The sequence below is a fragment of the Neolamprologus brichardi genome, chromosome 17 (assembly GCF_056152115.1).
Source record: "Neolamprologus brichardi isolate AB-2024 chromosome 17, ASM5615211v1, whole genome shotgun sequence".
In the NCBI taxonomy this organism is placed as follows: domain Eukaryota; kingdom Metazoa; phylum Chordata; class Actinopteri; order Cichliformes; family Cichlidae; genus Neolamprologus; species Neolamprologus brichardi.
In genome coordinates, this window is record NC_142120.1 from 38,450,160 (window position 1) to 38,477,766 (window position 27,607).

The following is a 27,607-nucleotide window of genomic DNA, read 5'->3' on the forward strand; positions in this document are numbered from 1 at the left end:
GGTTTCCTGCTGATTTCACTGATTTTTATTTAATCTCTGCACTTGGATAGAGATTATGAGTATTTGTGACAACCCAGAGGCAATGATCTATGGGCAGAAATCTGTGCCATCAGAAACTGAATTTGAATAAGTTAAATTTGAATTTGAATTGCTTGGATTGAATCTGAATTGTAACCTGAATAAATGCTTTTAAAAACTGAATATGAATTAGCCTAATTTGAAATTAAATTTATTGGTTTGAAAATGATCATCACTAAACTGAAATAGAATTTTATATTTTGAAAATGAATTAATTTGCTTTGAAACTGTATTTTATCCTTTAAAAAATCAGCTCTTGAATAATTTCAGATTCACTTCTCACTGTTCAGTTTCAGTTCTTAAATTCAGTTTTTGGGACTTACATCCGGAGTAATGATACGCTAAATTAGCATTTTCAGCTAACGGCTACAATAAGCATAAAAGTTACTGTACGGCTATCATTTGTTAACATGACGCTTGTTCTTATACATGTAATACATTTATTACCAACCTGAGAGTTTATCCGCTGCTCATTCGACATGACGAATAACTTCTGAAGTATTAATCCAGCTCAAGATGCTGTAGATTCCCGTCAGTAACACTTTCGCTCCGCTAGTAAAACGTAGCTCTATGAATCTGCGCTCATTACTCCGGATGTAAGTCCCAGAAACTGAATTTAAGAACTGAAACTGAACGGTGAGAAGTGAATCTGAAATTATTCGAGAGCTAAATTTTTAAAGGATAAAATACAGTTTCAAAGCAAATGAATTCATTTTCAAAATATAAAATTCAGTTTCTGATAGCACAGATTTCACAGTGTTCCCTCTAAGCTGCTCGCGTGTGCAATTGCGCACTGCTGCAGCGGTCTCTGCGCACAGAAAATCTGCGTTGAGCAGATTAGTGTGTCGTTAGTGTGTCGTTAGTGTGTAGTCAGTGTGTAGTCAGTGTGTAGTGAGTGTGTAGTGAGTGTGTTGTTATTGTATTGTTAGTGTGTAGTCAGTGTGTAGTTAGTGTGTAGTGAGTGTGTAGTTAGTGTGTAGTGAGTGTGTAGTGAGTGTGTAGTTAGTGTGTAGTCAGTGTGTAGTGAGTGTGTAGTTAGTGTTTAGTCAGTGTGTAGTGAGTGTGTAGTGAGTGTGTAGTTAGTGTGTAGTGAGTGTGTAGTGAGTGTGTAGTTAGTGTGTAGTCAGTGTGTAGTGAGTGTGTAGTTAGTGTTTAGTCAGTGTGTAGTGAGTGTGTAGTTAGTGTGTAGTCAGTGTGTAGTGAGTGTGTAGTTAGTGTGTAGTCAGTGTGTAGTCAGTGTGTAGTTAGTGTGTAGTCAGTGTGTAGTGAGTGTGTAGTGAGTGTGTAGTCAGTGTGTAGTGAGTGTGTAGTTAGTGTGTAGTCAGTGTGTAGTTAGTGTGTAGTCAGTGTGTAGTGAGTGTGTAGTTAGTGTGTAGTCAGTGTGTAGTTAGTGTGTAGTGAGTGTGTAGTGAGTGTGTAGTTAGTGTGTAGTGAGTGTGTCGTTATTGTATTGTTAGTGTGTGGTCAGTGTGTAGTGAGTGTGTAGTGAGTGTGTAGTTAGTGTGTAGTGAGTGTGTAGTGAGTGTGTAGTTAGTGTGTAGTCAGTGTGTAGTGAGTGTGTAGTTAGTGTTTAGTCAGTGTGTAGTGAGTGTGTAGTTAGTGTGTAGTCAGTGTGTAGTGAGTGTGTAGTTAGTGTGTAGTCAGTGTGTAGTCAGTGTGTAGTTAGTGTGTAGTCAGTGTGTAGTGAGTGTGTAGTGAGTGTGTAGTCAGTGTGTAGTGAGTGTGTAGTTAGTGTGTAGTCAGTGTGTAGTTAGTGTGTAGTCAGTGTGTAGTGAGTGTGTAGTTAGTGTGTAGTCAGTGTGTAGTGAGTGTGTAGTTAGTGTGTAGTCAGTGTGTAGTGAGTGTGTAGTTAGTGTGTAGTGAGTGTGTAGTCAGTGTGTAGTCAGTGTGTAGTTAGTGTGTAGTCAGTGTGTAGTGAGTGTGTAGTTAGTGTGTAGTCAGTGTGTAGTGAGTGTGTAGTTAGTGTGTAGTGAGTGTGTAGTTAGTGTGTAGTCAGTGTGAAATGAGTGTGTAGTTAGTGTGTAGTCAGTGTGTAGTGAGTGTGTAGTTAGTGTGTAGTCAGTGTGTAGTTAGTGTGTAGTCAGTGTGTAGTGAGTGTGTAGTTAGTGTGTAGTCAGTGTGTAGTGAGTGTGTAGTGAGTGTGTAGTCAGTGTGTAGTTAGTGTGTAGTCAGTGTGTAGTGAGTGTGTAGTTAGTGTGTAGTCAGTGTGTAGTGAGTGTGTAGTGAGTGTGTAGTCAGTGTGTAGTTAGTGTGTAGTTAGTGTGTAGTGAGTGTGTAGTTAGTGTGGTCAGTGTGTAGTGAGTGTGTAGTTAGTGTGTAGTGAGTGTGTAGTTAGTGTGTAGTCAGTGTGTAGTGAGTGTGTAGTGAGTGTGTAGTCAGTGTGTAGTTAGTGTGTAGTCAGTATGTAGTGAGTGTGTAGTTAGTGTGTAGTCAGTGTGTAGTTAGTGTGTAGTCAGTGTGTAGTCAGTGTGTAGTCAGTGTGTAGTTAGTGTGTAGTTAGTGTGTAGTTAGTGTGTCGTTAGTGTGTCGTTAGTGTGTCGTTAGTGTGTAGTCAGTGTGTAGTCAGTGTGTAGTGAGTGTGTAGTGAGTGTGTAGTGAGTGTGTCGTTAGTGTGTACTCAGTGTGTAGTTAGTGTGTAGTCAGTGTGTAGTCAGTGTGTCGTTAGTGTGTCGTTAGTGTGTCGTTAGTGTGTCGTGAGTGTGTAGTTAGTGTGTAGTCAGTGTGTAGTGAGTGTGTAGTTAGTGTGTAGTCAGTGTGTAGTCAGTGTGTAGTGAGTGTGTAGTTAGTGTGTAGTCAGTGTGTAGTGAGTGTGTAGTCAGTGTGTAGTGAGTGTGTAGTTAGTGTGTCGTTAGTGTGTCGTTAGTGTGTAGTCAGTGTGTAGTCAGTGTGTAGTGAGTGTGTAGTGAGTGTGTAGTGAGTGTGTCGTTAGTGTGTAGTCAGTGTGTAGTTAGTGTGTAGTCAGTGTGTAGTGAGTGTGTAGTCAGTGTGTAGTCAGTGTGTAGTCAGTGTGTAGTCAGTGTGTAGTGAGTGTGTAGTCAGTGTGTAGTCAGTGTGTAGTGAGTGTGTAGTCAGTGTGTAGTCAGTGTGTAGTCAGTGTGTAGTCAGTGTGTAGTGAGTGTGTAGTCAGTGTGTAGTTAGTGTGTAGTCAGTGTGTAGTGAGTGTGAAGTTAGTGTGTAGTCAGTGTGTAGTGAGTGTGAAGTTAGTGTGTAGTCAGTGTGTAGTGAGTGTGTAGTTAGTGTGGTCAGTGTGTAGTGAGTGTGTAGTTAGTGTGTAGTGAGTGTGTAGTGAGTGTGTAGTCAGTGTGTAGTTAGTGTGTAGTTAGTGTGTAGTCAGTGTGTAGTGAGTGTGTAGTTAGTGTGTAGTCAGTGTGTAGTGAGTGTGTAGTTAGTGTGTAGTCAGTGTGTAGTTAGTGTGTAGTGAGTGTGTAGTTAGTGTGTAGTCAGTGTGTAGTGAGTGTGTAGTTAGTGTGTAGTCAGTGTGTAGTGAGTGTGTAGTTAGTGTGTAGTGAGTGTGTAGTCAGTGTGTAGTCAGTGTGTAGTTAGTGTGTAGTCAGTGTGTAGTGAGTGTGTAGTTAGTGTGTAGTCAGTGTGTAGTGAGTGTGTAGTTAGTGTGTAGTGAGTGTGTAGTTAGTGTGTAGTCAGTGTGAAATGAGTGTGTAGTTAGTGTGTAGTCAGTGTGTAGTGAGTGTGTAGTGAGTGTGTAGTTAGTGTGTAGTCAGTGTGTAGTTAGTGTGTAGTCAGTGTGTAGTGAGTGTGTAGTTAGTGTGTAGTCAGTGTGTAGTGAGTGTGTAGTGAGTGTGTAGTGAGTGTGTAGTTAGTGTGTAGTCAGTGTGTAGTGAGTGTGTAGTGAGTGTGTAGTCAGTGTGTAGTTAGTGTGTAGTCAGTGTGTAGTGAGTGTGTAGTTAGTGTGTAGTCAGGGTGTAGTTAGTGTGTAGTCAGTGTGTAGTGAGTGTGTAGTTAGTGTGTAGTTAGTGTGTCGTTAGTGTGTCGTTAGTGTGTAGTCAGTGTGTAGTCAGTGTGTAGTGAGTGTGTAGTGAGTGTGTAGTGAGTGTGTCGTTAGTGTGTAGTCAGTGTGTAGTCAGTGTGTAGTCAGTGTGTAGTCAGTGTGTAGTTAGTGTGTCGTTAGTGTGTAGTCAGTGTGTAGTGAGTGTGTAGTTAGTGTGTAGTCAGTGTGTAGTCAGTGTGTAGTGAGTGTGTAGTCAGTGTGTAGTCAGTGTGTAGTCAGTGTGTAGTGAGTGTGTAGTTAGTGTGTAGTTAGTGTGTCGTTAGTGTGTCGTTAGTGTGTTGTTAGTGTGTCGTGAGTGTGTAGTTAGTGTGTAGTCAGTGTGTAGTGAGAGTGTAGTTAGTGTGTCGTTAGTGTGTAGTCAGTGTGTAGTGAGTGTGTAGTTAGTGTGTAGTCAGTGTGTAGTGAGTGTGTAGTCAGTGTGTAGTCAGTGTGTAGTTAGTGTGTCGTTAGTGTGTCGTTAGTGTGTAGTCAGTGTGTAGTCAGTGTGTAGTGAGTGTGTAGTGAGTGTGTAGTGAGTGTGTCGTTAGTGTGTAGTCAGTGTGTAGTTAGTGTGTCGTTAGTGTGTTGTTAGTGTGTCGTGAGTGTGTAGTTAGTGTGTAGTCAGTGTGTAGTGAGTGTGTAGTCAGTGTGTAGTCAGTGTGTAGTGAGTGTGTAGTTAGTGTGTAGTCAGTGTGTAGTCAGTGTGTAGTCAGTGTGTAGTCAGTGTGTAGTGAGTGTGTAGTTAGTGTGTAGTTAGTGTGTCGTTAGTGTGTCGTTAGTGTGTCGTTAGTGTGTCGTGAGTGTGTAGTTAGTGTGTAGTCAGTGTGTAGTGAGTGTGTAGTTAGTGTGTCGTTAGTGTGTAGTCAGTGTGTAGTGAGTGTGTAGTTAGTGTGTAGTCAGTGTGTAGTGAGTGTGTAGTCAGTGTGTAGTCAGTGTGTAGTTAGTGTGTCGTTAGTGTGTCGTTAGTGTGTAGTCAGTGTGTAGTCAGTGTGTAGTGAGTGTGTAGTGAGTGTGTAGTGAGTGTGTCGTTAGTGTGTAGTCAGTGTGTAGTTAGTGTGTAGTCAGTGTGTAGTCAGTGTGTCGTTAGTGTGTCGTTAGTGTGTCGTTAGTGTGTCGTGAGTGTGTAGTTAGTGTGTCGTTAGTGTGTAGTCAGTGTGTAGTCAGTGTGTAGTCAGTGTGTAGTGAGTGTGTAGTTAGTGTGTAGTCAGTGTGTAGTGAGTGTGTAGTCAGTGTGTAGTCAGTGTGTAGTTAGTGTGTAGTCAGTGTGTAGTGAGTGTGTAGTTAGTGTGTAGTCAGTGTGTAGTCAGTGTGTAGTCAGTGTGTAGTGAGTGTGTAGTCAGTGTGTAGTGAGTGTGTAGTGAGTGTGTAGTGAGTGTGTAGTCAGTGTGTAGTCAGTGTGTAGTCAGTGTGTAGTGAGTGTGTAGTCAGTGTGTAGTGAGTGTGTAGTGAGTGTGTAGTCAGTGTGTAGTGAGTGTGTAGTGAGTGTGTAGTCAGTGTGTAGTCAGTGTGTAGTGAGTGTGTAGTCAGTGTGTAGTCAGTGTGTAGTGAGTGTGTAGTGAGTGTGTAGTCAGTGTGTAGTTAGTGTGTAGTCAGTGTGTAGTGAGTGTGAAGTTAGTGTGTAGTCAGTGTGTAGTGAGTGTGTAGTTAGTGTGTAGTTAGTGTGGTCAGTGTGTAGTGAGTGTGTAGTTAGTGTGTAGTGAGTGTGTAGTGAGTGTGTAGTTAGTGTGGTCAGTGTGTAGTGAGTGTGTAGTCAGTGTGTAGTTAGTGTGTAGTCAGTGTGTAGTGAGTGTGTAGTGAGTGTGTAGTTAGTGTGGTCAGTGTGTAGTGAGTGTGTAGTGAGTGTGTAGTCAGTGTGTAGTGAGTGTGTAGTGAGTGTGTCGTTAGTGTGTAGTCAGTGTGTAGTGAGTGTGTCGTTAGTGTGTCGTTAGTGTGTCGTTAGTGTGTCGTGAGTGTGTAGTTAGTGTGTCGTTAGTGTGTAGTCAGTGTGTAGTCAGTGTGTAGTCAGTGTGTAGTGAGTGTGTAGTCAGTGTGTAGTCAGTGTGTAGTCAGTGTGTAGTCAGTGTGTAGTTAGTGTGTAGTCAGTGTGTAGTGAGTGTGTAGTTAGTGTGTAGTCAGTGTGTAGTCAGTGTGTAGTCAGTGTGTAGTGAGTGTGTAGTCAGTGTGTAGTCAGTGTGTAGTGAGTGTGAAGTTAGTGTGTAGTCAGTGTGTAGTTAGTGTGTAGTCAGTGTGTAGTGAGTGTGTAGTTAGTGTGTAGTGAGTGTGTAGTTAGTGTGTAGTCAGTGTGTAGTGAGTGTGTAGTTAGTGTGTAGTCAGTGTGTAGTTAGTGTGTAGTCAGTGTGTAGTGAGTGTGTAGTTAGTGTGTAGTGAGTGTGTAGTGAGTGTGTAGTCAGCGTGTAGTGAGTGTGTAGTTAGCGTGTAGTCAGTGTGTAGTGAGTGTGTAGTTAGTGTGTAGTGAGTGTGTAGTGAGTGTGTAGTCAGCGTGTAGTGAGTGTGTAGTTAGTGTGTAGTCAGTGTGTAGTTAGTGTGTAGTCAGTGTGTAGTGAGTGTGTAGTTAGTGTGTAGTGAGTGTGTAGTGAGTGTGTAGTCAGCGTGTAGTGAGTGTGTAGTTAGCGTGTAGTCAGTGTGTAGTGAGTGTGTAGTTAGTGTGTAGTGAGTGTGTAGTTAGTGTGTAGTGAGTGTGTAGTTAGTGTGTAGTCAGTGTGTAGTGAGTGTGTAGTCAGTGTGTAGTCAGTGTGTAGTCAGTGTGTAGTCAGTGTGTAGTGAGTGTGTAGTTAGTGTGTAGTGAGTGTGTAGTTAGTGTGTAGTCAGTGTGTAGTTAGTGTGTAGTCAGTGTGTAGTGAGTGTGAAGTTAGTGTGTAGTGAGTGTGTAGTTAGTGTGTAGTCAGTGTGTAGTGAGTGTGTAGTCAGTGTGTAGTCAGTGTGTAGTTAGTGTGTAGTGAGTGTGTAGTCAGTGTGTAGTCAGTGTGTAGTTAGTGTGTAGTCAGTGTGTAGTGAGTGTGAAGTTAGTGTGTAGTCAGTGTGTAGTTAGTGTGTAGTCAGTGTGTAGTGAGTGTGTAGTTAGTGTGTAGTGAGTGTGTAGTTAGTGTGTAGTCAGTGTGTAGTGAGTGTGTAGTTAGCGTGTAGTCAGTGTGTAGTGAGTGTGTAGTTAGTGTGTAGTCAGTGTGTAGTGAGTGTGTAGTGATTGTGTAGTTAGTGTGTAGTCAGTGTGTAGTCAGTGTGTAGTGAGTGTGTAGTGAGTGTGTAGTTAGTGTGTAGTCAGTGTGTAGTTAGTGTGTAGTTAGTGTGTAGTCAGTGTGTAGTGAGTGTGTAGTTAGTGTGTAGTCAGTGTGTAGTGAGTGTGTAGTTAGTGTGTAGTCAGTGTGTAGTGAGTGTGTAGTGAGTGTGTCGTTAGTGTGTAGTGAGTGTGTCGTTAGTGTGTAGTCAGTGTGTAGTGAGTGTGTAGTCAGTGTGTAGTCAGTGTGTAGTGAGTGTGTCGTTAGTGTGTAGTTAGTGTGTAGTCTTTTTGCATAACTAGAAGTAACTTTATAATTAATTGTCCAACATTGGTCATTATTTACAGTATTTGCAGACAGACTTACAGACTCTCTCCCAGACCACAGACTCATCATACAGTCAGAGCTTTATTAAAGAAAGTTGTGTTTTCAAAATTGGAGTTCAAGTTATTTTTCCTTCCAATAGTGTGAACATGCTACACATGAACAAGATTTATTTAATTTTCATTGTAAGTGGGCTAAAGCAGTTAATTAAAAGTAGTCTAACATAAATGCTGTAATGTGATTACTTTAATAAACATGTAACTTGGATGCTGGCGTGACCACAGTGCACACGTCTGCTGTTGCTCACAGTGGCCCAAGGATCGCTCAGGGAGTTTGTGTGTTCACGTGAAACATTAGAGGCAACGTTGCCCAGAGGTTACGTGTGAAACAACATTGAACCAGCCGTCCAATGGGAGCCAACCTGCCCGACTTAAGCTGACTGCAGTGAATCTCAAACAGATACTCTTTTTTGCCATGATATATGATTTTCATCATTTATAGATTTGATATTTCTGCCAGTTTATTACAGTTAGCAGCCAACTTGCTCCTATTCAGTTACCTACTGAAACCAGACTGATCCATCTAATCGCTCATTTATTGACGTCTCAACACAAAGTGGACGTGAAGATGGCAGCTGGCTGCGAGTGGTCACACACCTGGTCCCCATCTTTGAAGCAACTGTTTCAAAAGCAACATGCTTGCTGCAAACAGCTGCTGTAATTTTGGTTGTGTCGTGGTGAACATGCTGACTGCTGTGGTCCTTAGTGTGACATTCCTTATGAGGACAGGAGGAGGTATACTGGTGTATACTCTAACCTTGAATTAAAGCCAGGAGGCAAGTTTGTGCTCCATCACTTTGTTCCTTTAGATTAATGGTATAGACTGGTTCTCATATAGTGCTTTTCTACTCTGAGGGCTCCACAGCAATCTGATGGATGCATCAGAGATGAACTTGGAATTAGCATCTAAAATAGTTCTGCTGTCTAAACATTTAGAACCACACACTGCACTTAGTCTGGTTTCCAGAGTTTTGCTCATAATGTTTGAAAAATGTCAGAAAGGTTGCCAAGATGAGCAGAACACACATTTACCAAACAGTTCACGGACTTCAGCGATAACTGTCAGGAAAGATCTTCATGTAGAAAACAATTGGACATCTTCTTGAAAGAAGACCTGAAGACGTTCCTCCAAAATGAGTCTCTCCTCTCTCAGCAGAGGGGTCTTTATCCAGCTTCATCACATTTTGTTTTTGGGGGTTTATTGCATTCTGCAAATAAAAATTAAAAAAATCAAGTCCAGTAATTATTATACTGCAGAAAGAATGGAAACTAGATCCCGAAAAGTGTAAAAGTTTCTTGGGATAAAGCTTTTGGGAGATTTTTTGAGAGAATTTACTCTTATCTTTAAAATCGTTATGTATGTGATCATATTTCACTGATGTGGTTCAAGCGAAATATGTCTGCCTCAGGTCAAACTGTCATTCAGTAAAATGTGCAGTACTCCAGTTTGATGGGAAGCTGATTGTTGTAGCTGCACTTCCCCATTTACTCTTATAACACAGGTGTGTTTAAAGCCGAGCCAGTGCAGCTGTGAATGTCGTCTCCACATGAGAGTAAAAGACAAACGAAGCAGCTGGTCCTTGTATGGAGACCAGCTCTGATTACTCCCACAGGTTCAGGCTGATGGTGAGTCAGCACCTTCCTCTCCCACTTCCTGTTTTCCCTGCTCATTTCCCACTTCGGGTTCAGCAATCAACAGCACTCAGCACACGATATCTCTGAGACATCCCGACTTCCTTTACTCCAGTCGCTATGGAAACAGCCACAGACATGCCAAGGAGATGTAAACACCCAAAGCTGGGAGTTTTTCAGGACAGGAACTCTGCGTTTCCCTTCTTCTCCTCCACCCACCAGCCCTGCCTCAACCTTGGCACGGTGGGGGACGCTGCTGAAATCCAAAATACCAAATTCGTGGCAGGAATATTGCATCATGGGCTTTAAACGTCTTTGGAAAGGGGGGGGGCAACTTTATTTGATAGATCAGTGAAGGAGTGGCAGAGAGAGAAGGTGGAAGACATGCGGCAGGTTGGACTCGAACCCGGGCCTGCTGCTCTCAGCCATAATGCATGTAGGCGCCCGCTCATCGCACTCTGAGCTAAACCGGCGCCCTGAAAATTCTTATTTTACCAAAGTAACCTCTACATTTTTACTGGTCTGCTATCATTGCATTGTACGATTATTTTAATTTTAATTGTATGATATGCTTAGTACTGATGACTACTACTGCAACAAGCCTTTCCATTGGCCACTTGAACCACTGATCCCTTTTGTACAGTTCGGACTGGATCCCAGTTGAAATCGGTCTATGAGTCAGAGTTCGTCACTTCTGACTGATAACAGCCTTAAAACTGTGAGTTGTTGAGGGTACCCTCAACTGTCGTTAAGCATTTCTGGCACTGTTAGCTACTGTTAGCTTCTGTTAGCATCTGTTAGCTACTGTTAGCATCTGTTAGCTACTGTTAGCATCTGTTAGCTGTCGTTTGCCAGAAGTGAAACTTTCTTTGAAGGGGATGTAACATTGCTGGAGTCTTAGTGAATAAACTCATATGATATGAGAAAGTAATTGTTTATCAGAGTGAAAGTGTAATTTTTTAAGACACTCAAGCCTAACATTAGCTGGCACAATGTTACGTCATAAACCAGCTGCTGTTGTTTAGCCAGCTCTTGCCAGCTGTTCAGAGACTGCAGGTCTAACCTGCTGACAACAGGTAACTGTGACAATATTGGGAATAAGTAAGCATGTTTATGCGCATTTTGTATGTTAGTTACAACTTGGTAATAAAGGGGTAATAGTAGGGTAACACTCAATTACCTCGAGTAGTTTCTGTGTAATAAGCCGGAAACAGAGCTGAAACATGCAGAAGTGCTTGTTTCTATTAATCAACACATTAATAACCAGTTAATAACCTTTTCAAACACACTTAAAGAATAGTAATGACTACCCGGAAATAATAAGCAGGAGTTTAATACCATGGTCATGATAGATGATTAATAAAAGCATCAGGAAGTCTTAGAGAATAACACATATGAATGCATTGGATTCACACAGGAGTGTAGAGGACCCTCCCTCACTGCATAGATTATACATGGATGACAACACATAATATAGTAAATATATTTCAGGTAAGAAAGAAAGATGTCCAGTACACAAAAATAACACGCCATCCATGTTCTGCTGCTCGTCCACTTCAGCGTTGTAGGGGGAGCAACACTATCGTGCTGCACTGCCTCAATCATTGGTTGCCACCCTTCAAATCTACATGTCTTCTTAAAGACTTCACATGCTATACTTTACATGATGAGGAAGTGTCATCAAAATCAACAGAAAATATCACATAACAACCAATCAGCCCCAAGCATTTACAATTCAGAGAACTGCAGCGGTTGCATTAAAATAAACTGACAAAAATAAATAAGGTTAATTTCTTTTCTTTTCTTTGCCTGTCCCGTTTGGCTCGTTTGCCATCAGAATTATTGTCTAAAGGCGAAGAAAGATGCTCAACGGATTTACTTTCCCAAATGGACCCTCCCAGCCTTGCCGTATTGGTCTATTTGATTCACCTTTTATTGTTTATTTTATTTATTTTCACTTGCTAAATACGGGACAGACTTGACTGGGAAAAGAAAGGTAAGAAATGAGGTTAATTTCTAAGAAAGGATTCCCCTGGTAAGTGTCATGATAAAAGGTACCTGACAATGACTGCTGTAATCATGACCCTTTGTATATTTATACACACTGCTGAAATGCAAGCAAGATGCTAGGTCCTGGAGCTGCTACACAGTGGCAGTGTGGCATTAAATCCTGATAAGTACCATGTACTGAGACTGGCGTAGTCGTCGAGGGCAGAGTGAGTCAGGCAGTAGAGCAGGGGCTCCGTTTACAGGCCTTGTTATAGGTAAATACTCAAAAAGCCACAGGAACACTCTAAATGACTCACACTGACATGGAGACCCTCACTGAAAACCAGAAGGGTAGCATGTAGTGGCGTGCGCTAAGTGTTAGGACCTGCTAGGCTCTAAATACCAGCATCAGTTTTGGGAGATGACAGAAAGTTAACAATTAAGATAGAAAGAAATACACAGCAGGAATGAGAGGAACTTCAAACTGCAAAGACACTCCAGCAGGAAATGAGTCCACACATCAGCTTCGCAGGGAAGCGGCCCTTGAGCGATCCTGCACCACTTCATGACTGTAAGTATGTGGGTTACCAATGTGTACTCCTCCATAGTTTAGAGTTTTCATCCTTTATTTAGCTGCAGGAAGAGGGAGTCATGGCAGTGCAAATGTTCTCTTCAGCTACATTAAATCGGTTTCATAATATTTGTTTATGTACTGCTGAAGGTTTGCAGGTTTAATGATCCCTCAGCACACCAGGAGAATGGTGTAGATACAAAATAACAAAGAAAGTATTTCTCATCACGTCAAGGCTTTATTATTATTATTATTGTTATTATTATTATTATTAATAATAATAATAATAATAATAATAATTAGTATGTTATTATCATCATTGTTGTGGTTGTTTTGCTGTTATTAATTTTATTTCCTACATAGAATTGTCTCTCTTTTCACAGAGAGGTCAGAGGTCACCCTCTGGCAGGCCCCAGAGAGGGATGGATACTAAATAGGTTTACGTTGACGTTAATGCCATCCTGCTTCTTCATCTGTATTACTAAATAGTGTAAAGCGTCACAGCAGCGTCTCACGTGTCTGTCTGAATACAACGGGAGCATCTAGAGGAAATCAATGTTTGTGAAACAGGTGTTCGACACACAGGACTTTCTAGCAGAAACTGCACACTGCGAAACAACTGTCCTCCTGATTCTTCTGTTCCCATTAACATTTTCATCAACACTTATGGGAACTGAAAGAGGTTTTTGAGGCCTTGTTTGTGACACAGACAATGAAAGCCACTGTCTCAGCATACCACCTCTAAAACGAACTATCCCCTCTGGGCCCTGAGGGTTACGCTGACCAGAGCTGACCACAGTGTCTGATGGAGGAAAAACAAAGCGTTTGACTTTGTGAAATAAGCTGTTGTTTGGTTCTCTCACCTTTCAAAGCTTTTAAAATGTTCCTATCAAGCTCTACATTGTTGAGGCGGCCTTATTTTGATGTGTTTTTATACTTCTTAGTGTAAATAGAAATGCAGATGTTTAAACTTACAGTCTTTAAAGACAATGTAGTGTGTGGTTTGTCTGTGTCATGGGCAGAGATGGGCAGTAACTGTAATCCGATTACTACGAGTAAAGTAAGGGATTACTATTGCAAAAACGGTAATTAGATTACCGTTACTTTCCCGTAGGAACGCTGCGTTACTGCGTTACTAAAACCGAGATTTTTTTGCGAGAGTGTCCCATGACAGTGACGTAAGCCAGTGCGACGTTCGTGACAACAGCTGTGTGCAGATCAACAATGGATCATATATCAAGTGCAGAGAGAGTATGAGCGTGCAGCGTTTAAAGCGTGGAAGTACTGACCTTACTTTGAGTTTGATTCCATAAAAAGTGACAAAAACATTAGTGTCCGTTGTGCGTGGGAAGAAAACTTCTTTTTACAGCGAAAAAAACCCCTAAACTTCCAAACAAGCACCGAGTAGCTACGACGTAATGGGAAACTCACAGAGAAACTCGCGGATTCTTCCACTGACCGCTGCACACCTGCACCAGGGTAACCCTCCGCCTACCCCACTCCTGCTTTACAGGTGAAAATAGAGCAACAGGACCGCTAGTCTTTGACTTTATTTATTTTCTGCTGTGTTTTACTTGCATCTATTTGAAAGACTGAGTGTAAACACACACAAAATATTTTATTTTATGTGCTGGAATGTGCAGAAAATAGGTTTAAATGTTAAACTAATTTCTTCCAGTCAGAGAATGTTGCAGATAATTAAATGTTTGCTTGATGCATAAAGTTAAAAGATTAAAACTAATAAAACAAGTTTTAAAAAGAGACTTTTCCATTTGATTACATTTTGTATGATGATTATGCAGAAAAAGTAGAATTGGGCTGAAAGATCTATCACTTTATCACCTATTCAGGTTGTAAATCCTGTTTTAAAAAGTAACTAAGTAACTAAGTAATTAATTACTTTTGAAAATAAGTAATCAGTAAAGTAACGGGATTACTTTTTGGGGGAAGTAATCAGTAATTAGTCACTGATTACTTTTTTCAAGTAACTTGACCAACACTGGTCATGGGTCAGGCACACTAGAAAAGCTGTCCAAGAAACATTAGTATTGCTATTAGCTGTCACACCAGTCTGTGAGGTGCTAGCGTAGGTCACCTGGTGGAGTCCTGCATTGGGCGAACTGGAATCTTTCTCAGACAGATTGGTTGCGGTCGATCACAGTTTCTTTGCAACAGATGACTCATCTCAGCTTTCATGATTCGGCTGTGTGGCAGGAATTGGATCCAAACGCAAACTCACAGGGACACGGGTGATAAACTCAAAAGCACAGCTTTATTGCTGGAAAAACATCACAAGTTATAGAAAACTAAACTGGGAAAAACTAAATATGATGCTCACCCGGAAACACAGAGAGCCTCACACACAGCATGAGGGAGATCGCAACACTGACACAGAGAAACACCGGGCTTAAATACACCGGGAAATAACGAGGGAATGAGACACAGCTGGGAGAAATCAGACATAACGAGACCCAAGGGAAGCGAAGCTCAATACATTCACGTAGGACACAGACCTTCAAAGTAAAACAGGAAATGTAACATAGATGCAGACTTGACTAGGAGAGAGAGAGCAACTAAGAAACACAGAGAATAACAGGGAGTCACAGAGGGCGGCTACGAAATACTCAGAAAACTAAAGAGAATACAAGAAAGCCAAACTAAGACACCAGACTAAAGAATAAACTGGGACAACAAAGAGAACTAAGATCATGAGATCAAGCACTGGGTCACCGACTCAGGACCGTGACACAGCTGCTCGCCAACTGGTTGTAATATGGTTATATTCCTACTTTCTCTAAAAGCATGGTTGCCAAGCCATGTCATTGTGCAGTTAAATCATCATCCTGAAGCAACTAGTTCACTATTTATGGAGGAATTTCAGAATTTCCTGAGTTTCTGTGACTGTCACGGTTCTGGGTCATATCGACCCAGCATTTTGAGTTCTTATCTTTTGGTTTGATTTTGTATTATGGGCTATTCTTAATCTCTGGTTGTGTCTTGTTGATTATTCTTAGTCTATGTTTCAGTTAAGGGTTTTGTTTTGTACACTCGTGTTTTTAGCAGGGGCGATTTTTTAGCAGAGGCGATTGGTTCTTCAGCACCCCCCAAAATGAATCAAAGCACCCCCAAAGATTTTTTACCTTTTTTTTACAATATTTGCTGTTTGTGTGAAACACTACTAAAAATATAAAAAGCATACAGTACTTGTTTGAGACAGAACATTTTAACAACAAAAGTATAGATACCCCCCCCCCCTCCCCCCCAAAGTGGTTTGTTCCAGCTCTCCCCTGCTCTGGCTCTAGCGCCGTTGCTGCCAGAGCGATGGTGGCTGAGACGCAGCGGAGGTGTAAGTGTCTGATTTAAAACAGGACATGTTAGCTGCCTTTAACCTTCAGTTACTCTTTACAGTGGGGCAAAAAAGTATTTAGTCAGCCACCGATTGTGCAAGTTCCCCCACTTAAAATGATGACAGAGGTCAGTAATTTGCACCAGAGGTACACTTCAAGTGTGAGAGACAGAATGTGAAAAAAAAATCCATGAATTCACATGGTAGGATTTGTAAAGAATTTATTTGTAAATCAGGGTGGAAAATAAGTATTTGGTCACCTCATACAAGGAAAATCCCTGGCTCTCACAGACCTGTAACGTCTTCTGTAAGAAGCTTTTCTGTCCCCCACTCGTTACCTGTATGAATGGCACCTGTTTGACCTCATCATCTGTATAAAAGACTCCTGTCCACAGCCTCAACCAGTCAGACTCCAAACTCCGCCATGGCCAAGACCAAAGAGCTTTCGAAGGACACCAGGAAAAGAATTGTAGACCTGCACCAGACTGGGAGGAGTGAATCTACAATAGGCAAGCAGCTTGGTGTGAAAAAATCAACTGTGGGAGCAATCATCAGAAAATGGAAGACATACAAGACCACTGATAATCTCCCTCGATCTGGGGCTCCACGCAAGATCTCATCCCGTGGGGTCAAAATGATCATGAGAACGGTGAGCAAAGATCCCAGAACCACACGGGGGGACCTGGTGAATGACCTGCAGAGAGCTGGGACCAAAGTAACAAAGGTCACCATCAGTAACACACTACAACGGCAGGGAATCAAATCCCGCAGTGCCAGACGTGTTCCGCTGCTGAAGCCAGTGCATGTCCAGGCCCGTCTGAAGTTTGCCAGAGAGCACATGGATGATACAGCAGAGGATTGGGAGAATGTCATGTGGTCAGATGAAACCAAAATAGAACTTTTTGGTATAAACTCAACTCGTCGTGTTTGGAGGAAGAAGAATACTGAGTTGCATCCCAAGAACACCATACCTACTGTGAAGCATGGGGGTGGAAACATCATGCTATGGGGCTGTTTTTCTGCCAAGGGGACAGGACGACTGATCCGTGTTAAGGACAGAATGAATGGGGCCAAGTATCGTGAGATTTTGAGCCAAAACCTCCTTCCATCAGTGAGAACTTTGAAGATGAAACGAGGCTGGGTCTTCCAACATGACAATGATCCAAAACACACCGCCCGGGCAACAAAGGAGTGGCTCCGTAAGAAGCATTTGAAAGTCCTGGAGTGGCCTAGCCAGTCTCCAGACCTCAACCCCATAGAAAATCTGTGGCGGGAGTTGAAAGTCTGTGTTGCTCGGCGACAGCCCCAAAACATGACTGCTCTTGAGAAGATCTGCATGGAGGAATGGGCCAAAATACCAGCTACTGTGTGTGCAAACCTGGTAAAGACCTATAGTAAACATTTGACCTCTGTTATTGCCAACAAAGGTTATGTTACAAAGTATTGAGTTGTATTTTTGTTATTGACCAAATACTTATTTTCCACCCTGATTTATGAATAAATTCTTTACAAATCCTACCATGTGAATTCATGGATTTTTTTTTTCACATTCTGTCTCTCACAGTTGAAGTGTACCTCTGGTGCAAATTACTGACCTCTGTCATCATTTTAAGTGGGGGAACTTGCACAATCGGTGGCTGACTAAATACTTTTTTGCCCCACTGTATATAGTTGGTAGGAGTCAGACCATGAAAACATTACACCAGGTAACCTGCAGTGTTGGAAACGTGTTTTCCGACGATGTTTGCTCTGTAGTAAAATCAGCGATATTTGACCGTCCTGTTGCTCCCACTGAAATGTATACAGCCTGTTTAAAATCTAAAACTTAACATTGTCCGTAGCCTGCTGTTGTTACCACTGTCCTGTTTGAAATGGATACTAACTAGCTAACTGACTGGATGCCCATTAACCTTATAACTCCTGTTGTGTGTGTGTGTGTGTGTGTACAGAGAGACAGGTTCATAATGGATATGAGGAAGTTTTTTCAAAAAAAGGAGCCACATTCAGGTAAAAGTGTAAAATCAAATGACCTGTCATGGTCTGGCTGGCAGACCGTGGGGATGAGGAAAGTAGGACCCAAAACGCAGGACTCTGCGATGCCACAGTGCACTTTATTTACAGTGAATAGACAGGTAAGTCCAACAATTAACTCAGAGATGTAATTTGCCAATGGTGCTCATCCCTTGCTCCCAGTGCGTCCCGTGCTGTAGCTCCCTTAGTGTGTGTGCTCCCCAACTCGCTTCTTCGCTCACCTTTCCTGGAGGAAGGACAATCCACAATTAGCCACACACGCTAGCCGACTACCAAGACCACACTAGCACAGACTATACCGGTCAGGAGTAATAATCCCACGTCGACTGTCGCCGCGAGTCCAGGTTAAATACCTCTTCCTAGTCGGGAGGGATGATTACCACCAGCTGGTCAGGTAATCAGCTGCAAGTGGGCCGGCAACCGCGAAAAGGGACTCCCGATGACGACAGTCGCCCAGACACGCCTCTCCCACGACGCGCGCTTCCGTCAACAGCCCCGAGGACCGGGGGGAGAGAGAAGCAGACACACGCACTCTACATACAAACGTGGACAGAACAGTAGACGACACAGACCCCAAATAATAATAATAATAATAATAACCACTGCTCATGGACCCCTGAGTCCTCCAGAGCTGTGACAGTACCCCCCCTCTAAGGGTCGACTCCCGACGACCCCAAAACAAAACAAAAAAAAAACAAAACACAGGAAAACCAACACAGGAAAACCAACCCAGGGTGGGCGGCGGGCGGTTCAGGATGGCAGGCCAGACCCAAGCCCTAAATAAACAAAACCCCAAAACCCACACCAGGGCCACAGTCCAAAAGGTTCAACCTCACACCCAGTAACGGCGAGGAACCTGTCCCCATAAAACAGTTCAGGCGGCCAGTAACTATAATACAAGAGTTCAGGTGGCCTACCTCGGGTCGTGACAGCAACAGAATACTTCAGGCGGCCTGCCACGGGTGCAATGGCGGCGGCGCTGCCGCTCCGGCGGGCAGCCATGGATCCGGTGGCACGGTGGTTAGCACTTAGACCTTGTTGGTCAGCAGTTCTCTCGAGATGCTGCCTGGTTTGAACTAGATGTGGTTTAATGGCAAACACAGGCTGAATCCTATCAACATAATCTATCTTAAATGCTCCATGAACCTAGCTTTGTCACATCGTACTTTGAAGGAGCTCGCAGCAAAACACACTAAAACATGAAATTAATGGTTAATGGTATTGCACAATTGGCAGCACGGTGGCACGGTGGTTAGCACTGTTGCTGCACAGCAAGAAGGTCCTGAGTTCATCAACATCAGGCCGGGGTCTTTCTGTGTGGAGTTTGCATGTTCTCCCCGTGTTTGCGTGGGTTCTCTCCGGGTACTCCGGCTTCCTCCCACCGTCCAAAGACATGCAGCTTGTGGGGATAGGTTAATTGGAAAATCCAAATTGCCATTAGGTGTGAATGTGAGTGTGAATGGTTGTCTGTCCCTGTGTGTTGGCCCTGCGACAGACTGGCGACTTGTCCAGGGTGTACCCCACCTCTCACCCTATGACAGCTGGGATAGGCTCCAGCGCCGCCCGCGACCCTGAAAAGGATAAGCGGAAGCGAATGGATGGATGGAGATTTGATTGTTTTGTTACAGACTTTTCAAAAAAGTGTTTTGCTTTTCTTTCACAAATGTGGGATTAAATTGTGTTAAAATGTACAAAACAGTGATGTCATGTTTTGTGACGAGGACCCAGGCACAGAGAGACTTGATGAATTTAAGAATCTTATGATTTAATAAAGAAATTCACAGACTTGCACAGAGATGGTAAAATTATGATGACTGATCACGGAGACGAAGACAACAGACGACGAGGACAGAGAGGATGCAGGGGTTTAAATGCACCAAGGAGACAGTCAGAGAGAACTCGGGACAACTGGAGACATTTAAGGATGCAGGGACTGACAGAGACGGGGAAGACGTCTCATCGTGATGAGTAAAGCTTATCTTGCTGGATGGGCAGCTCTCTGTGTGCTCAGCACCCCCAAAGCTCTGATCCTAGAATCGCCCCTGGTCTTTAGTATAGCTTAAGTCCTGCGTTAAGTCTGAGTCATTGTGAATTGTTTCCTGTTTTATTTTGAAAGTCCATGTCCTTTGTCAATGTATTGAGTTCTGCTTCCTCCTGGTCGTGTCATGTCTGATTACTCCCAGCTGTGTTCTCGTCCTCGTTCCCCTCGTTATCCCTCTGTGTATTTAAGCCCCGTGTTTCTCTTCGTCCACGCGGCGCCGTCTGTGTTTCGTCCCTCAGGTCATGTTCTTAGTGTTTATTTCAAGTCAAGGTTTTCTCATGGTTCTGTCATGCATCTGCACCGAATCTTGTTCATACCGCTCGTAGCCATAGTCTCCCTAGCTTTCATAGTTAGTCATACTGGTGGTGGTCAGAGGGCCTGGTGGCGCCAGTGTCCGGCAGCCTCGCCTCTGTCAGTGCGCCCCAGGGTGGCTGTGGCTACAATGTAGCTGCCATCACCAGTGTGTGAATGTGTGGATGACTGGATATGTAAAGCGCTTTGGGGTCCTTAGGGACTAGTAAAGCACTATATAAATACAGGCCATTTACCATACTGTTCTCCAGTTTCGGTTCTAGTTAAGTTTAACCTCTGTCCCGCCGTTTTTCTCATGTCATTGTTTCAGCCACAATAAAGGCTCGCTTTTCATTTGACATTCAGATTCGTCTCCTCATCTGTGTCCGCACCCGGGTCCACCTCACGCTCTCCACTCGGTCTGCCCCACAGACCGTGACAACGACATTGTGGCTGGACATTCAATGTTTTATGTGAATGCCAAATTTGTCACAGTTTATCACCACCTGATTATAAAAAAACTGGTATTTGCCAGCTTGAAAGCATTCAGTCACAAACTGACAGCAGACTGGTAGCAGACTAATCATTTTGTTGTTTGCTGCTTTCACTCGAAGTGACTTTGAAAATTGCAGCAACCTAATGGTCACAGACGTCTTCTGCATCTTTTTTAGCAACCATTTCAAAATCAGTGACAGTTGTTTTCCACAGTGTAGCGTGAGAACACTCGAGTCTGCCAAGAGCTTTCCGAAGTGACAATAACCACAGATGAGACACAAATACCCAGAGACAGAATAAGACCATTAAGATGAGGCGAATGTCTTTTAAGCAAAAATGAGTGTCTCAGCTGTTTGATGAGTACTTAATGGAAATATAAACCTTCTACTGTATTGCTGCCAAAAATACATTAAAAGCCTGAAAAGCAAATGAGATCACCGACTGAACAAATGATGAAGATTTACTGAGTCAGTTTTGAGTATCTTCAGGTTCCCAGAATCATTTTATGTACTGTAGAAGTGAAGCAGCTGACACCCTGAGCCTTGATATCCTGATGATAAGCAGAGTGGTGGTGGGGTTGGCGTCAGACAAACCCACTGATCAGCCCGGCCTTTATCCAGCTCAGCTGGCTCTGTGTTATAACACAAAGAGAGATCACAGACAGCATGTGCCCAGCAGCATGCTAATGAGCCGGTCGGAGTAAGGTGAGCCGATGCACACCGTTGCATCAGGCATGGCGAGGGGCACTCATATCAGCCAGTTAAATTTAGCACGGTGGATTTTTGATCTCACAGTGGTTGCCGAGCTTTTCTCCTGTTGTCACAGTTAAGCAGCCAGAGTACCCGAGGACGCTCTGAAGCTTTTAAGTGTCTGATAGTTTTGTAGTGTATAGAACAGCTTTAGGCTCTTCATTTTGAATGTGGAGATTTGAGCCAAAAAGACATTTTGTCAAAAGTATTAAGCATGAAAACGTCCGTTTGAGCTTACAGAACTGGAACAACTCAAACTTAGGACACATGCAGTATGTGATGAGGGTATGTAGACAAGGCTTACTTTTCAGGGGAAATATTATTATAAGCTTAGAAACTGGATAATCAAGAGAAGGTAAAGGAAACTTTTAACCTATTTGCAACTTTTTGCTTGTTTTTACACGTGTGCCACATGTAGCAGTACCTCTGGTAATTTTAGTTCCTCATAAGAAACGGTATAATTTAATTTAATCAAGTAAACGTGTGTGGTGTCTACTCTGTTCCTACACTGTGAAAAGATCAGAAAATAAAAATTGAAAGCTTCTGTGTTAACCTGGACTGCTTTAAGGACAGAGTAAGGTTTAGGTGTGTTAATGGAAATGTTTGACCGTTCCTCCAGAAGTGCATTTGTGGGGTCAGACACTAATGTTGGACAAAAAGGCCTGGCTTGCAGTTTCTGTTCTAATTCATCCCAGAGGTTTTCTATTGGATTGAGGTCAGGACTCATCCATGTCTTTATGGACTTATGGACGTTTTGTGCACTTGTGTGCAATCATGTTGGAATAGGAAGGGACCGTCTCTAAAGTGTTCCCACAAAGTTGGCAGCAGGAAAGTGTCCAAAATGTCTTGGTATGCTGAAGCATTAAGAGTTCCTTTTACTGGAACTAAGAGGCTGAGTCGAAAAACAAAACAACCTGACACCGAACTTTCCACTTGGCACTATACAGTCACACAAGTATCATTCTCCTGGCAACTGCCAAACCCAGACACCTCCATTGGATTGCCAGGTGGAAAAAGGTAATTTACTACTCCAGAGGACATGTCTCCATTGCTCTAAAGTCCAGTAGCAGTGCCCTTTAAACCACTTCGGGTTGTGTTGGGTTGGATGCAGGACTCGGCCACTGAAAGCCATTCCTTGAAGCTCTCTACACACTGTTTGTGAGATAATCTGAGGGTCACATGAAGTTTGGAGATCTGTAGTCAATGCCTCTGCAGAAACAAACATCTGCTGACTATGATTTTATTTAGTAATACAATATTTAGTAGTGAGAAAATTTCACAACTGGTCTTGACATCCTGTCAGGGTGCCATGCTGGAAGTGACTGAGCTCCTGAGAGTAGAAGCAGTCTGCATGATTTGGTGGTTATACACCTGTGGCCATGGAAGTGATTGGAACACCTGAATTCAGTGATTCGGAATGGTGAATACTTTTGGCGATATAAGCTGTGTCCCAGAACCCAGGCCGCGTCCTTCAGAGGTCGCATTTGTAGGCCGATTACGTCACAGCGACGCGACAAAGGCTGTCCCAATTCGAAGGCTGCTCCAAATGCAGCTGACAAATCCTTCATTTCGCAGATTTGAAGGATGGGTCCGGTGTGTCCTTTGTGGCCCACCATATCCCAGAATTCATAGCGCGGCCCAGCCAATTCCAGATTCCAACAATGGCAACAGCTACTTAGTTTTAATATTACTCTTATTAAACTTTCTGGGTCACAAAATAAACTTTTCACTTTTTTTTTCATGCGAGAATGTAGCTGTGTAAACTTCAAATATCTGTTCAGTTTATCAAGACATCACATATTTGCAAAAGTGCTCCGACGTTTTCGGAGACGTCTGTTACCCACTAGCTCGATAGCTGACCGGGGCGATAACAGCAAACGCCCGGCACATCGTTTTCAAACCCCTGTGGTCTTTCACTACTCAGCTTAAACATGATATACAAGTCATTTACATAACTTAAAAAGTTATTGTTTGGCTTTTTTCAGTGTTTTAATTATGAGTAAATCAGTTTGGCTGAGATTGAAGTTATAGTTTCACAATAGTTTATAGCTTTCTGAATAAACGTCAAGCAGACAGCTGGTTATCAGAAGTGTGAGATGGTCGAGAGTTTCCTCCAGTGTCCTGTTATACTTTAGATAGCAAGGAGCAGACGGCCGAGTTTATTAAACTCCACTGCGGTGACGGCAGTGCTGCAGATCTGAAGGCGAGACCGTCCCATTTCACAGCCTCGCACTTCCTTCTCGGTCTTCGAAGGACCCGGCCCACGTAGCCCGTGAAGGCCGGGCGCTCCCAAGGATGCGGCCTAGGTTTTGGGACACAGCAATTATGCATTATGACTCCTGTCACACATGCATATGAAGTGCAAATGAAATGGTTGACACTTATGGAAAAAAGTGATTGAAACAGACTGTCAGCTTTAATTCTTATATTTTCTGTCAAAATGAAACTATACAAGTTGAAATAAATTCCTAGTTATGACTGTAGTGGCAATTCCTTTTGTTTGACAAACTAAACATCCCACAATTAAAAGTCCACAAGCCGCTGCTGCACTGAGATACTATTTCACACGCAGGCAAAAGAAGTCCACTGTCCAAACTTGAAAGTTGCGCTTTTATGGTTTATTTTATCCAGTTTGGCAATAACAAGATCCATTTTTTTGTTACTTCCTGCTGCTTCTCCTGCTCTGGTAAAAACCCATAGGCCCACCCCAGTGCATGCTGGTCCTGTACCAGTCTCTTTATTTATAGAAACAAAATAGCCCTACAGCTCTTACTGACTAATTTAACAAAGTAACATCAAACAAATATTGAAACAAAATATTAACCGACAAATAAACTTGTAAATAAATCCCAAAATATAAGTAAACTAACAACAAACTTTAACTAATTTCAAAATAATAAAAAATAAGAACAAATAGCTCCAACAATGACTTTTCTGTTAAATACTCAACTGAACCACACCATCTCCATCTTAAATTTTCTGGCACAGGTGCCTTTAAATTCCTGCACTTTTGCTGGAACGCCAACTTCTGGTCTGTTTTTGGGGTCAAGTAGAAGCCTACTATTTTGCAGTTTCTAAAGCGCAGCCCTATACGACTCAGTTTCCAAAGCCTTGCATTGGGACCTCATCCCCAACCATGTATCTAGTTGGTCTCCAAATAGTGAGGAAGATTGCAACTTTCTTATTATGCCTTTAGAGGAATAAGAAAGTTGCAATGAGAGGCACATTGTGTAATGTCCCCAGAGACCGGACCCGACTTTGACAACAGCAGATCACGTCAGTGTTGTACTTTTCTAACATTTCAATTCAATTCAATTTTATTTATATAGCGCCAAATCACAACAAATGTCGCCTCAAGGCGCTTCATAGATACAGAGAAAAGCCCAACAATCATATGACCCCCTATGAGCAAGCACTTTGGCGACAGTGGGAAGGAAAAACTCCCTTTTAACAGGAAGAAACCTCCGGCAGAACCAGGCTCAGGGAGGGGCGGCCATCTGCTGCGACCGGTTGGGGTGAGAGAAGGAAGACAGGATAAAAGACATGCTGTGGAAGAGAGACAGAGATTAATAACAGATATGATTCAATACAGAGAGGTCTGTTAACACATAGTGAGTGAGAAAGGTGACTGGAAAGGAAAAACTCAATGCATCATGGGAATCCCCCGGCAGCCTACATCTATTGCAGCATAACTAAGGGAGGATTCAGGGTCACCTGGTCCAGCCCTAACTATATGCTTTAGCAAAAAGGAAAGTTTTAAGCCTAATCTTAAAAGTAGAGATAGTGTCTGTCTCCCGAATCCAAACTGGAAGCTGGTTCCACAGAAGAGGGGCCTGAAAACTGAAGGCTCTCCCTCCCATTCTACTTTTAAATACTCTAGGAACAACAAGTAGGCCTGCAGAGCAGGAGCGAAGTGCTCTAATAGGGTAATATGGTACTACAAGGTCATTAAGATAAGATGGGGCCTGATTATTTAAGACCTTGTATGTGAGGAGCAGGATTTTGAATTCAATTCTGGATTTAACAGGAAGCCAATGAAGGGAAGCCAAAACAGGAGAAATCTACTCTCTCTTTCTAGTCCCTGTCAGGACTCTTGCTGCAGCATTTTGGATTAACTGAAGGCTTTTCAGTGAGTTTTTTGGACATCCTGATAATAATGAATTGCAGTAGTCCAGCCTGGAAGTAATAAATGCATGAACTAGTTTTTCAGCGTCACTCTGAGACAGGATATTTCTAATTTTAGAGATGTTGCGCAAATGGAAGAACGCAGTCTTACATATTTGTTTAATATGTGCATTGAAGGACATATCTTGGTCAAAAATGACTCCAAGGTTCCTCACAGTGTTACTGGAGGCCAAGGTAATGCCATCCAGAGTAAGAATCTGGTTAGATACCATATTTCTAAGCTTTTCAGCGCCGAGTACAATGACCTCAGTTTTATCTGAGTTAAGAAGCAGAAAGTTAGTGGCCATCCAGGTCTTTATGTCTTTAAGACATTCCTGCAGTTTAACTAATTGGTGTGTGTTATCTGGCTTTATGGACAGATAGAGCTGGGTGTCATCTGCATAGCAGTGAAAATGTATGCTATGTCTTCTAATGATGCTGCCTAGGGGAAGCATGTATAATGTAAACAGAATTGGTCCTAGCACTGAACCCTGTGGAACTCCATAATTAACCTCAGTGTGTGAAGAGGACTCTCCATTTACATGCACAAATTGGAGTCTATTAGATAGATATGATACAAACCACTGCAGTGCAGTGCCTGTAATACCTACAGCATGTTCTAATCGCTCTAACAGGATATTATGGTCAACAGTATCGAATGCTGCACTGAGGTCTAGCAGGACAAGCACAGAGATGAGTCCACTGTCAGAGGCCATAAGAAGATCATTTGTAACCTTCACTAAAGCTGTTTCTGTGCTGTGATGAACTCTGAAACCTGACTGAAACTCTTCAAATAAACCATTCCTCTGCAGATGATCTGTTAGCTGTTTGACAACTACTCTTTCAAGGATTTTTGATATGAAAGGAAGGTTGGAGATTGGCCTATAATTAGCTAAGACTGCTGGGTCTAGAGATGGCTTTTTGAGTAAAGGTTTAACTGCAGCCACCTTGAAGGCCTGTGGTACATAGCCGATTATTAGAGATAGGTTGATCATATATAAGATCGAAGAATTAATCAATGGCAGGACTTCTTTGAGCAGTGTAGAGTGGAAATGTGTTTCAAATGTATTTGTAAAACTATAAAACTCATGTGCATCTTTCTACTCATTAAAACAATTTTAATGTCATATAGGAGACAAAACGTTTAAAGGTGGATTCTTAGACGTCTGACCTGCAGGTGTCACACAGAGCTTCAGCAGGTTTTCTGGTTATGGAGGTGCGCTTAACCAAAATGTTATAACATCTCTTCAGTAACCATTTTTACACATGATATTCGTGGGCGTTTGTCAGGGTTCCTGGGTCGGTGACCCAGTGTTTTCAGTTTTGCCACATCAATGTTTTCACTTCCTGTTTTTTCCCCGTGTCAGCTTGTCTCTCGTGTCATTAGTCAGATTATGTTCAGCTCTGTACTCACCTGTTTCCAATCATTGTCATCATTCAACCTGTGTATTTAAGTTCCTCGGTTTCTCCAGTTCTTTGTCGTGTCATTGATGTTCGTGTGATGTTGTCCTTCCCGTGTGTTCTCTCAGTTCAGTCAGCCATTCAGTGATCCAGCCAGTCAGTGTCCGTTCACCCTCTGTTCATCCACTCCTTATAATAAATCTTCACCTACCTGTGAGTCCTGCGTTTGGGTTCCTTCTTCCTCGCCTCCACACAACGCCTGACAGCGTTTCAACTTTAATCAGGACATAAAAACTTGAACAATTGGACTAAATTACCATTTTGAATCTCTTAGCTCAGCAACATCAATTAGTCATCATGTCTGGGAGACAGAGAGCACTGAGGGTTAGGAAACGGGTGTTTAATATAGAATTAGAGGTGTGGGAGCTGAATTCACCGAATCCATTTTTGCTGGTCTGGATTATTGCCAGAAACGTGTCAGAGATAAATTCTAATGTATTTAATAGTTATGCTAGGTTTTTAAAAAGGCAGTAATTACAGCCTCCCACACCCAGTATCCTTCTCCTCCCTCCTTGTGAATAATTCAGATGCCTGTGATTTAAATGCAGCCAAACAACTGTGAACTTACTAGAAGTTTGCTTTTAGTTGATGTTAGTATCATGAGGTGATCTCTGAGAAGGGAAACTTCTGAAACAGTAAGAATGGGAAAAGTGGAGCGAAGGCAGTAGGAAATATAAAAACTAGGTTTCTAAAGTACAAGTTATTTAACTTAAAAACAACAATTAAAATACCCTGGCCAGGGACACAAGGATCTAAATATATAAAACAGCACAACTACAAGTTTTAATCTCGGCCGATCAATTAAAATCAATAAAAGTCTAATTAAGAAAAGTCAACTAAAATGGCGGCAGTGCCCTCGGATGTCCTCTCCACCACTTCGCACCAGCGTCCACTGAAGAAAAGGGACAGCAGCAGTCACCACCAGGCTTCCTTTAGTCGGGTCTCAGTGCCCCTCACCACACCAGCCATCCTACTGCCAGTTACCGCTCCATGGCTCTCCCTCTCGTCCACTCCGCCGCGCCTTCTTATTGGCCTTCGGCGGCCAAAAGGGGAACCCTCATTGGTTATAGTCCGCTCAGGTGTGCCGAATTAGTGATCAGTAGGGGTAGGGAGTGTGCCCGGAACAATATGCACAATAAAACATGCGATAAAAATGTAGGAATAAAATACTCTACGTTA

General features: G+C 42.7%; 1 protein-coding gene across 1 annotated transcript in view; it reads left to right on the forward strand.

Annotated features, from left to right (window-relative positions):
- kcnc2 (potassium voltage-gated channel, Shaw-related subfamily, member 2) overlaps window positions 1–27,607 on the forward strand; it is a 155,453-nt gene that overhangs the window by 107,016 nt on the left and 20,830 nt on the right. The window lies entirely within an intron of this gene.